A 12,059-nucleotide genomic window follows, 5' to 3' on the forward strand; every position below is an offset into this window, starting at 1 on the left:
CAGTGTTATGGGGTACACTGCCCTCATTCTGGTAGGGGACTGTATGGTTGGTGCTTTCCTTCCCGTCTCCACTCTGGGGGCTGCTGCCCCCGGGGCCAGTGTTATGGGGTACACTGCCCTCATTCTGGTAGGGGACTGTATGGTTGGTGCTTTCCTTCCCGTCTCCACTCTGGGGGCTGCTGCCCCCGGGGCCAGTGTTATGGGGTACACTGCCCTCATTCTGGTAGGGGACTGTATGGTTGGTGCTTTCCTTTCCGTCTCCACTCTGGGGGCTGCTGCCCCCGGGGCCAGTGTTATGGGGTACACTGCCCTCATTCTGGTAGGGGACTGTATGGTTGGTGCTTTCCTTCCCGTCTCCACTCTGGGGGCTGCTGCCCCCAGGGCCAGTGTTATGGGGTACACTGCCCTCATTCTGGTAGGGGACTGTATGGTTGGTGCTTTCCTTTCCGTCTCCACTCTGGGGGCTGCTGCCCCCGGGGCCAGTGTTATGGGGTACACTGCCCTCATTCTGGTAGGGGACTGTATGGTTGGTGCTTTCCTTCCCGTCTCCACTCTGGGGGCTGCTGCCCCCGGGGCCAGTGTTATGGGGTACACTGCCCTCATTCTGGTAGGGGACTGTATGGTTGGTGCTTTCCTTTCTGTCTCCACTCTGGGGGCTGCTGCCCCCGGGGCCAGTGTTATGGGGTACACTGCCCTCATTCTGGTAGGGGACTGTATGGTTGGTACTTTCCTTCCCGTCTCCACTCTTGGGGCTGCTGCCCCCGGGGCCAGTGTTATGGGGTACACTGCCCTCATTCTGGTAGGGGACTGTATGGTTGGTACTTTCCTTCCCGTCTCCACTCTGGGGGCTGCTGCCCCCGGGGCCAGTGTTATGGGGTACACTGCCCTCATTCTGGTAGGGGACTGTGTGGTTGGTGCTTTCCTTTCTGTCTCCACTCTGGGGGCTGCTGCCCCCGGGGCCAGTGTTATGGTGTACACTGCCCTCATTCTGGTAGGGGACTGTGTGGTTGGTGCTTTCCTTTCCATCTCCACTCTGGGGGCTGCTGCCCCCGGGGCCAGTGTTATGGGGTACACTGCCCTCATTCTGGTAGGGGACTGTATGGTTGGTGCTTTCCTTCCCGTCTCCACTCTGGGGGCTGCTGCCCCCGGGGCCAGTGTTATGGGGTACACTGCCCTCATTCTGGTAAGGGACTGTATGGTTGGTGCTTTCCTTCCCGTCTCCACTCTGGGGGCTGCTGCCCCCGGGGCCAGTTTTATGGGGTACACTGCCCTCATTCTGGTAGGGGACTGTGTGGTTGGTGCTTTCCTTCCCGTCTCCACTCTGGGGGCTGCTGCCCCCGGGGACAGTGTTATGGGGTACACTGCCCTCATTCTGGTAGGGGACTGTATGGTTGGTGCTTTCCTTTCCGTCTCCACTCTGGGGGCTGCTGCCCCCGGGGCCAGTGTTATGGGGTACACTGCCCTCATTCTGGTAGGGGACTGTATGGTTGGTGCTTTCCTTTCCGTCTCCACTCTGGGGGCTGCTGCCCCCGGGGCCAGTGTTATGGGGTACACTGCCCTCATTCTGGTAGGGGACTGTATGGTTGGTGCTTTCCTTCCCGTCTCCACTCTGGGGGCTGCTGCCCCCGGGGCCAGTGTTATGGGGTACACTGCCCTCATTCTGGTAGGGGACTGTATGGTTGGTGCTTTCCTTCCCGTCTCCACTCTGGGGGCTGCTGCCCCCGGGGCCAGTGTTATGGGGTACACTGCCCTCATTCTGGTAGGGGACTGTATGGTTGGTGCTTTCCTTTCCGTCTCCACTCTGGGGGCTGCTGCCCCCGGGGCCAGTGTTATGGGGTACACTGCCCTCATTCTGGTAGGGGACTGTATGGTTGGTGCTTTCCTTCTCGTCTCCTCTCTGGGGGCTGCTGCCCCCGGGGCCAGTTTTATGGGGTACACTGCCCTCATTCTGGTAGGGGACTGTGTGGTTGGTGCTTTCCTTCCCGTCTCCACTCTGGGGGCTGCTGCCCCCGGGGACAGTGTTATGGGGTACACTGCCCTCATTCTGGTAGGGGACTGTATGGTTGGTGTTTTCCTTCCCGTCTCCACTCTGGGGGCTGCTGCCCCCGGGGCCAGTGTTATGGGGTACACTGCCCTCATTCTGGTAGGGGACTGTGTGGTTGGTGCTTTCCTTTCCGTCTCCACTCTGGGGGCTGCTGCCCCCGGGGCCAGTGTTATGGGGTACACTGCCCTCATTCTGGTAGGGGACTGTATGGTTGGTACTTTCCTTCCCGTCTCCACTCTGGGGGCTGCTGCCCCCGGGGCCAGTGTTATGGGGTACACTGCCCTCATTCTGGTAGGGGACTGTATGGTTGGTGTTTTCCTTTCCGTCTCCACTCTGGGGGCTGCTGCCCCCGGGGCCAGTGTTATGGGGTACACTGCCCTCATTCTGGTAGGGGACTGTATGGTTGGTGTTTTCCTTCCCGTCTCCACTCTGGGGGCTGCTGCCCCCGGGGCCAGTGTTATGGGGTTCACTGCCCTCATTCTGGTAGGGGACTGTATGGTTGGTACTTTCCTTCCCGTCTCCACTCTGGGGGCTGCTGCCCCCGGGGCCAGTGTTATGGGGTACACTGCCCTCATTCTGGTAGGGGACTGTATGGTTGGTGCTTTCCTTTCCGTCTCCACTCTGGGGGCTGCTGCCCCCGGGGCCAGTGTTATGGTGTACACTGCCCTCATTCTGGTAGGGGACTGTGTGGTTGGTGCTTTCCTTTCCGCCTCCACTCTGGGGGCTGCTGCCCCCGAGGCCAGTGTTATGGGGTACACTGCCCTCATTCTGGTAGGGGACTGTATGGTTGGTGCTTTCCTTTCCGTCTCCACTCTGGGGGCTGCTGCCCCCGGGGCCAGTGTTATGGGGTACACTGCCCTCATTCTGGTGGGGACTGTATGGTTGGTACTTTCCTTCCCGTCTCCACTCTGGGGGCTGCTGCCCCCGGGGCCAGTGTTATGGGGTACACTGCCCTCATTCTGGTAGGGGACTGTATGGTTGGTACTTTCCTTCCCGTCTCCACTTTGGGGGCTGCTGCCCCCGGGGCCAGTGTTATGGGGTACACTGCCCTCATTCTGGTAGGGGACTGTATGGTTGGTACTTTCCTTCCCGTCTCCACTCTGGGGGCTGCTGCCCCCGGGGCCAGTGTTATGGGGTACACTGCCCTCATTCTGGTAGGGGACTGTGTGGTTGGTGCTTTCCTTTCTGTCTCCACTCTGGGGGCTACTGCCCCCGGGGCCAGTGTTATGGGGTACACTGCCCTCATTCTGGTAGGGGACTGTGTGGTTGGTGCTTTCCTTTCCGTCTCCACTCTGGGGGCTGCTGCCCCTGAGGCCAGTGTTATGGGGTACACTGCCCTCATTCTGGTAGGGGACTGTATGGTTGGTGCTTTCCTTCCCGTCTCCACTCTGGGGGCTGCTGCCCCCGGGGCCAGTGTTATGGGGTACACTGCCCTCATTCTGGTAGGGGACTGTATGGTTGGTGCTTTCCTTTCCGTCTCCACTCTGGGGGCTGCTGCCCCCGGGGCCAGTGTTATGGGGTACACTGCCCTCATTCTGGTAGGGGACTGTATGGTTGGTACTTTCCTTCCCGTCTCCACTCTGGGGGCTGCTGCCCCCGGGGCCAGTGTTATGGGGTACACTGCCCTCATTCTGGTAGGGGACTGTATGGTTGGTACTTTCCTTCCCGTCTCCACTGTGGGGGCTGCTGCCCCCGGGGCCAGTGTTATGGGGTACACTGCCCTCATTCTGGTAGGGGACTGTATGGTTGGTGTTTTCCTTTCCTTCTCCACTCTGGGGGCTGCTGCCCCGGGGGCCAGTGTTATGGGATACATTGCCCTCATTCTGTTAGGGGACTGTGTGGTTGGTGCTTTCCTTTCCGTCTCCACTCTGGGGGCTGCTGCCCCCGGGGCCAGTGTTATGGGGTACACTGCCCTCATTCTGGTAGGGGACTGTATGGTTGGTGTTTTCCTTCCCGTCTCCACTCTGGGGGCTGCTGCCCCCGGGGCCAGTGTTATGGGGTTCACTGCCCTCATTCTGGTAGGGGACTGTATGGTTGGTACTTTCCTTCCCGTCTCCACTCTGGGGGCTGCTGCCCCCGGGGCCAGTGTTATGGGGTACACTGCCCTCATTCTGGTAGGGGACTGTATGGTTGGTGCTTTCCTTTCCGTCTCCACTCTGGGGGCTGCTGCCCCCGGGGCCAGTGTTATGGTGTACACTGCCCTCATTCTGGTAGGGGACTGTGTGGTTGGTGCTTTCCTTTCCGCCTCCACTCTGGGGGCTGCTGCCCCCGAGGCCAGTGTTATGGGGTACACTGCCCTCATTCTGGTAGGGGACTGTATGGTTGGTGCTTTCCTTTCCGTCTCCACTCTGGGGGCTGCTGCCCCCGGGGCCAGTGTTATGGGGTACACTGCCCTCATTCTGGTAGGGGACTGTATGGTTGGTACTTTCCTTCCCGTCTCCACTCTGGGGGCTGCTGCCCCCGGGGCCAGTGTTATGGGGTACACTGCCCTCATTCTGGTAGGGGACTGTATGGTTGGTACTTTCCTTCCCGTCTCCACTTTGGGGGCTGCTGCCCCCGGGGCCAGTGTTATGGGGTACACTGCCCTCATTCTGGTAGGGGACTGTATGGTTGGTACTTTCCTTCCCGTCTCCACTCTGGGGGCTGCTGCCCCCGGGGCCAGTGTTATGGGGTACACTGCCCTCATTCTGGTAGGGGACTGTGTGGTTGGTGCTTTCCTTTCTGTCTCCACTCTGGGGGCTACTGCCCCCGGTGCCAGTGTTATGGTGTACACTGCCCTCATTCTGGTAGGGGACTGTGTGGTTGGTGCTTTCCTTTCCGTCTCCACTCTGGGGGCTGCTGCCCCTGGGGCCAGTGTTATGGGGTACACTGCCCTCATTCTGGTAGGGGACTGTATGGTTGGTGCTTTCCTTCCCGTCTCCACTCTGGGGGCTGCTGCCCCCGGGGCCAGTGTTATGGGGTACACTGCCCTCATTCTGGTAGGGGACTGTATGGTTGGTGCTTTCCTTTCCGTCTCCACTCTGGGGGCTGCTGCCCCCGGGGCCAGTGTTATGGGGTACACTGCCCTCATTCTGGTAGGGGACTGTATGGTTGGTACTTTCCTTCCCGTCTCCACTCTGGGGGCTGCTGCCCCCGGGGCCAGTGTTATGGGGTACACTGCCCTCATTCTGGTAGGGGACTGTATGGTTGGTACTTTCCTTCCCGTCTCCACTGTGGGGGCTGCTGCCCCCGGGGCCAGTGTTATGGGGTACACTGCCCTCATTCTGGTAGGGGACTGTATGGTTGGTGCTTTCCTTTCCTTCTCCACTCTGGGGGCTGCTGCCCCGGGGGCCAGTGTTATGGGATACATTGCCCTCATTCTGTTAGGGGACTGTGTGGTTGGTGCTTTCCTTTCCGTCTCCACTCTGGGGGCTACTGCCCCCGGGGCCAGTGTTATGGGGTACACTGCCCTCATTCTCGTAGGGGACTGTATGGTTGGTGCTTTCCTTTCCGTCTCCACTCTGGGGGCTGCTGCCCCCGGGGCCAGTGTTATGGGGTACACTGCCCTCATTCTGGTAGGGGACTGTATGGTTGGTGCTTTTCTTCCCGTCTCCACTCTGGGGGCTGCTGCCCCCGGGGCCAGTGTTATGGGGTACACTGCCCTCATTCTGGTAGGGGACTGTATGGTTGGTGCTTTCCTTTCCGTCTCCACTCTGGGGGCTGCTGCCCCCGGGGCCAGTGTTATAGGGTACACTGCCCTCATTCTGGTAGGGGACTGTATGGTTGGTACTTTCCTTCCCGTCTCCACTCTGGGGGCTGCTGCCCCCGGGGCCAGTGTTATGGGGTACACTGCCCTCATTCTGGTAGGGGACTGTATGTTTGGTGCTTTCCTTTCCGTCTCCACTCTGGGGGCTGCTGCCCCCGGGGCCAGTGTTATGGGGTACACTGCCCTCATTCTGGTAGGGGACTGTATGGTTGGTGCTTTCCTTTCCGTCTCCACTCTGGGGGCTGCTGCCCCCGGGGCCAGTGTTATGGGGTACACTGCCCTCATTCTGGTAGGGGACTGTGTGGTTGGTGCTTTCCTTTCCGTCTCCACTCTGGGGGCTGCTGCCCCCGGGGCCAGTGTTATGGGGTACACTGCCCTCATTCTGGTAGGGGACTGTGTGGTTGGTGCTTTCCTTTCCGTCTCCACTCTGGGGGCTGCTGCCCCCGGGGCCAGTGTTATGGGGTACACTGCCCTCATTCTGGTAGGGGACTGTATGGTTGGTACTTTCCTTCCCGTCTCCACTCTGGGGGCTGCTGCCCCCGGGGCCAGTGTTATGGGGTACAATGCCCTCATTCTGGTAGGGGACTGTGTGGTTGGTGCTTTCCTTTCCGCCTCCACTCTGGGGGCTGCTGCCCCCGGGGCCAGTGTTATGGGGTACACTGCCCTCATTCTGGTAGGGGACTGTATGGTTGGTGCTTTCCTTTCCGTCTCCACTCTGGGGGCTGCTGCCCCCGGGGCCAGTGTTATGGGGTACACTGCCCTCATTCTGGTAGGGGACTGTGTGGTTGGTGCTTTCCTTTCCGTCTCCACTCTGGGGGCTGCTGCCCCCGGGGACAGTGTTATGGGGTACACTGCCCTCATTCTGGTAGGGGACTGTATGGTTGGTGCTTTCCTTTCCGTCTCCACTCTGGGGGCTGCTGCCCCCGGGGCCAGTGTTATGGGGTACACTGCCCTCATTCTGGTAGGGGACTGTATGGTTGGTGCTTTCCTTTCCGTCTCCACTCTGGGGGCTGCTGCCCCCGGGGCCAGTGTTATGGGGTACACTGCCCTCATTCTGGTAGGGGACTGTATGGTTGGTGCTTTCCTTCCCGTCTCCACTCTGGGGGCTGCTGCCCCCGGGGCCAGTGTTATGGGGTACACTGCCCTCATTCTGGTAGGGGACTGTATGGTTGGTGCTTTCCTTCCCGTCTCCACTCTGGGGGCTGCTGCCCCCGGGGCCAGTGTTATGGGGTACACTGCCCTCATTCTGGTAGGGGACTGTATGGTTGGTGCTTTCCTTTCCGTCTCCACTCTGGGGGCTGCTGCCCCCGGGGCCAGTGTTATGGGGTACACTGCCCTCATTCTGGTAGGGGACTGTATGGTTGGTGCTTTCCTTCCCGTCTCCACTCTGGGGGCTGCTGCCCCCAGGGCCAGTGTTATGGGGTACACTGCCCTCATTCTGGTAGGGGACTGTATGGTTGGTGCTTTCCTTTCCGTCTCCACTCTGGGGGCTGCTGCCCCCGGGGCCAGTGTTATGGGGTACACTGCCCTCATTCTGGTAGGGGACTGTATGGTTGGTGCTTTCCTTCCCGTCTCCACTCTGGGGGCTGCTGCCCCCGGGGCCAGTGTTATGGGGTACACTGCCCTCATTCTGGTAGGGGACTGTATGGTTGGTGCTTTCCTTTCTGTCTCCACTCTGGGGGCTGCTGCCCCCGGGGCCAGTGTTATGGGGTACACTGCCCTCATTCTGGTAGGGGACTGTATGGTTGGTACTTTCCTTCCCGTCTCCACTCTTGGGGCTGCTGCCCCCGGGGCCAGTGTTATGGGGTACACTGCCCTCATTCTGGTAGGGGACTGTATGGTTGGTACTTTCCTTCCCGTCTCCACTCTGGGGGCTGCTGCCCCCGGGGCCAGTGTTATGGGGTACACTGCCCTCATTCTGGTAGGGGACTGTGTGGTTGGTGCTTTCCTTTCTGTCTCCACTCTGGGGGCTGCTGCCCCCGGGGCCAGTGTTATGGTGTACACTGCCCTCATTCTGGTAGGGGACTGTGTGGTTGGTGCTTTCCTTTCCATCTCCACTCTGGGGGCTGCTGCCCCCGGGGCCAGTGTTATGGGGTACACTGCCCTCATTCTGGTAGGGGACTGTATGGTTGGTGCTTTCCTTCCCGTCTCCACTCTGGGGGCTGCTGCCCCCGGGGCCAGTGTTATGGGGTACACTGCCCTCATTCTGGTAAGGGACTGTATGGTTGGTGCTTTCCTTCCCGTCTCCACTCTGGGGGCTGCTGCCCCCGGGGCCAGTTTTATGGGGTACACTGCCCTCATTCTGGTAGGGGACTGTGTGGTTGGTGCTTTCCTTCCCGTCTCCACTCTGGGGGCTGCTGCCCCCGGGGACAGTGTTATGGGGTACACTGCCCTCATTCTGGTAGGGGACTGTATGGTTGGTGCTTTCCTTTCCGTCTCCACTCTGGGGGCTGCTGCCCCCGGGGCCAGTGTTATGGGGTACACTGCCCTCATTCTGGTAGGGGACTGTATGGTTGGTGCTTTCCTTTCCGTCTCCACTCTGGGGGCTGCTGCCCCCGGGGCCAGTGTTATGGGGTACACTGCCCTCATTCTGGTAGGGGACTGTATGGTTGGTGCTTTCCTTCCCGTCTCCACTCTGGGGGCTGCTGCCCCCGGGGCCAGTGTTATGGGGTACACTGCCCTCATTCTGGTAGGGGACTGTATGGTTGGTGCTTTCCTTCCCGTCTCCACTCTGGGGGCTGCTGCCCCCGGGGCCAGTGTTATGGGGTACACTGCCCTCATTCTGGTAGGGGACTGTATGGTTGGTGCTTTCCTTTCCGTCTCCACTCTGGGGGCTGCTGCCCCCGGGGCCAGTGTTATGGGGTACACTGCCCTCATTCTGGTAGGGGACTGTATGGTTGGTGCTTTCCTTCTCGTCTCCTCTCTGGGGGCTGCTGCCCCCGGGGCCAGTTTTATGGGGTACACTGCCCTCATTCTGGTAGGGGACTGTGTGGTTGGTGCTTTCCTTCCCGTCTCCACTCTGGGGGCTGCTGCCCCCGGGGACAGTGTTATGGGGTACACTGCCCTCATTCTGGTAGGGGACTGTATGGTTGGTGTTTTCCTTCCCGTCTCCACTCTGGGGGCTGCTGCCCCCGGGGCCAGTGTTATGGGGTACACTGCCCTCATTCTGGTAGGGGACTGTGTGGTTGGTGCTTTCCTTTCCGTCTCCACTCTGGGGGCTGCTGCCCCCGGGGCCAGTGTTATGGGGTACACTGCCCTCATTCTGGTAGGGGACTGTATGGTTGGTACTTTCCTTCCCGTCTCCACTCTGGGGGCTGCTGCCCCCGGGGCCAGTGTTATGGGGTACACTGCCCTCATTCTGGTAGGGGACTGTATGGTTGGTGTTTTCCTTTCCGTCTCCACTCTGGGGGCTGCTGCCCCCGGGGCCAGTGTTATGGGGTACACTGCCCTCATTCTGGTAGGGGACTGTATGGTTGGTGTTTTCCTTCCCGTCTCCACTCTGGGGGCTGCTGCCCCCGGGGCCAGTGTTATGGGGTTCACTGCCCTCATTCTGGTAGGGGACTGTATGGTTGGTACTTTCCTTCCCGTCTCCACTCTGGGGGCTGCTGCCCCCGGGGCCAGTGTTATGGGGTACACTGCCCTCATTCTGGTAGGGGACTGTATGGTTGGTGCTTTCCTTTCCGTCTCCACTCTGGGGGCTGCTGCCCCCGGGGCCAGTGTTATGGTGTACACTGCCCTCATTCTGGTAGGGGACTGTGTGGTTGGTGCTTTCCTTTCCGCCTCCACTCTGGGGGCTGCTGCCCCCGAGGCCAGTGTTATGGGGTACACTGCCCTCATTCTGGTAGGGGACTGTATGGTTGGTGCTTTCCTTTCCGTCTCCACTCTGGGGGCTGCTGCCCCCGGGGCCAGTGTTATGGGGTACACTGCCCTCATTCTGGTGGGGACTGTATGGTTGGTACTTTCCTTCCCGTCTCCACTCTGGGGGCTGCTGCCCCCGGGGCCAGTGTTATGGGGTACACTGCCCTCATTCTGGTAGGGGACTGTATGGTTGGTACTTTCCTTCCCGTCTCCACTTTGGGGGCTGCTGCCCCCGGGGCCAGTGTTATGGGGTACACTGCCCTCATTCTGGTAGGGGACTGTATGGTTGGTACTTTCCTTCCCGTCTCCACTCTGGGGGCTGCTGCCCCCGGGGCCAGTGTTATGGGGTACACTGCCCTCATTCTGGTAGGGGACTGTGTGGTTGGTGCTTTCCTTTCTGTCTCCACTCTGGGGGCTACTGCCCCCGGGGCCAGTGTTATGGGGTACACTGCCCTCATTCTGGTAGGGGACTGTGTGGTTGGTGCTTTCCTTTCCGTCTCCACTCTGGGGGCTGCTGCCCCTGAGGCCAGTGTTATGGGGTACACTGCCCTCATTCTGGTAGGGGACTGTATGGTTGGTGCTTTCCTTCCCGTCTCCACTCTGGGGGCTGCTGCCCCCGGGGCCAGTGTTATGGGGTACACTGCCCTCATTCTGGTAGGGGACTGTATGGTTGGTGCTTTCCTTTCCGTCTCCACTCTGGGGGCTGCTGCCCCCGGGGCCAGTGTTATGGGGTACACTGCCCTCATTCTGGTAGGGGACTGTATGGTTGGTACTTTCCTTCCCGTCTCCACTCTGGGGGCTGCTGCCCCCGGGGCCAGTGTTATGGGGTACACTGCCCTCATTCTGGTAGGGGACTGTATGGTTGGTACTTTCCTTCCCGTCTCCACTGTGGGGGCTGCTGCCCCCGGGGCCAGTGTTATGGGGTACACTGCCCTCATTCTGGTAGGGGACTGTATGGTTGGTGTTTTCCTTTCCTTCTCCACTCTGGGGGCTGCTGCCCCGGGGGCCAGTGTTATGGGATACATTGCCCTCATTCTGTTAGGGGACTGTGTGGTTGGTGCTTTCCTTTCCGTCTCCACTCTGGGGGCTACTGCCCCCGGGGCCAGTGTTATGGGGTACACTGCCCTCATTCTCGTAGGGGACTGTATGGTTGGTGCTTTCCTTTCCGTCTCCACTCTGGGGGCTGCTGCCCCCGGGGCCAGTGTTATGGGGTACACTGCCCTCATTCTGGTAGGGGACTGTATGGTTGGTGCTTTTCTTCCCGTCTCCACTCTGGGGGCTGCTGCCCCCGGGGCCAGTGTTATGGGGTACACTGCCCTCATTCTGGTAGGGGACTGTATGGTTGGTGCTTTCCTTTCCGTCTCCACTCTGGGGGCTGCTGCCCCCGGGGCCAGTGTTATGGGGTACACTGCCCTCATTCTGGTAGGGGACTGTATGGTTGGTACTTTCCTTCCCGTCTCCACTCTGGGGGCTGCTGCCCCCGGGGCCAGTGTTATGGGGTACACTGCCCTCATTCTGGTAGGGGACTGTATGGTTGGTAATTTCCTTCCCGTCTCCACTCTGGGGGCTGCTGCCCCCGGGGCCAGTGTTATGGGGTACACTGCCCTCATTCTGGTAGGGGACTGTATGGTTGGTGCTTTCCTTTCCGTCTCCACTCTGGGGGCTGCTGCCCCCGGGGCCAGTGTTATGGGGTACACTGCCCTCATTCTGGTAGGGGACTGTGTGGTTGGTGCTTTCCTTTCCGTCTCCACTCTGGGGGCTGCTGCCCCCGGGGCCAGTGTTATGGGGTACACTGCCCTCATTCTGGTAGGGGACTGTATGGTTGGTGCTTTCCTTTCCGTCTCCACTTTGGGGGCTGCTGCCCCCGGGGCCAGTGTTATGGGGTACACTGCCCTCATTCTGGTAGGGGACTGTATGGTTGGTGCTTTCCTTTCCGTCTCCACTCTGGGGGCTGCTGCCCCCGGGGCCAATATTATGGGGTACACTGCCCTCATTCTGGTAGGGGACTGTATGATTGGTACTTTCCTTCCCGTCTCCACTCTGGGGGCTGCTGCCCCCGGGGCCAGTGTTATGGGGTACACTGCCCTCATTCTGGTAGGGGACTGTATGGTTTGTACTTTCCTTCCCGTCTCCACTCTGGGGGCTGCTGCCCCCGGGGCCAGTGTTATGGGGTACACTGCCCTCATTCTGGTAGGGGACTGTGTGGTTGGTGATTTCCTTTCTGTCTCCACTCTGGGGGCTGCTGCCCCCGGGGCCAGTGTTATGGTGTACACTGCCCTCATTCTGGTAGGGGACTGTGTGGTTGGTGCTTTCCTTTCCGTCTCCACTCTGGGGGCTGCTGCCCCCGGGGCCAGTGTTATGGGGTACACTGCCCTCATTCTGGTAGGGGACTGTATGGTTGGCGCTTTCCTT

Source organism: Dendrobates tinctorius, unplaced genomic scaffold (assembly GCF_039654945.1).
Source record: "Dendrobates tinctorius isolate UK_male_01 unplaced genomic scaffold, ASM3965494v1 ptg000171l, whole genome shotgun sequence".
In the NCBI taxonomy this organism is placed as follows: Eukaryota; Metazoa; Chordata; class Amphibia; order Anura; family Dendrobatidae; genus Dendrobates; species Dendrobates tinctorius.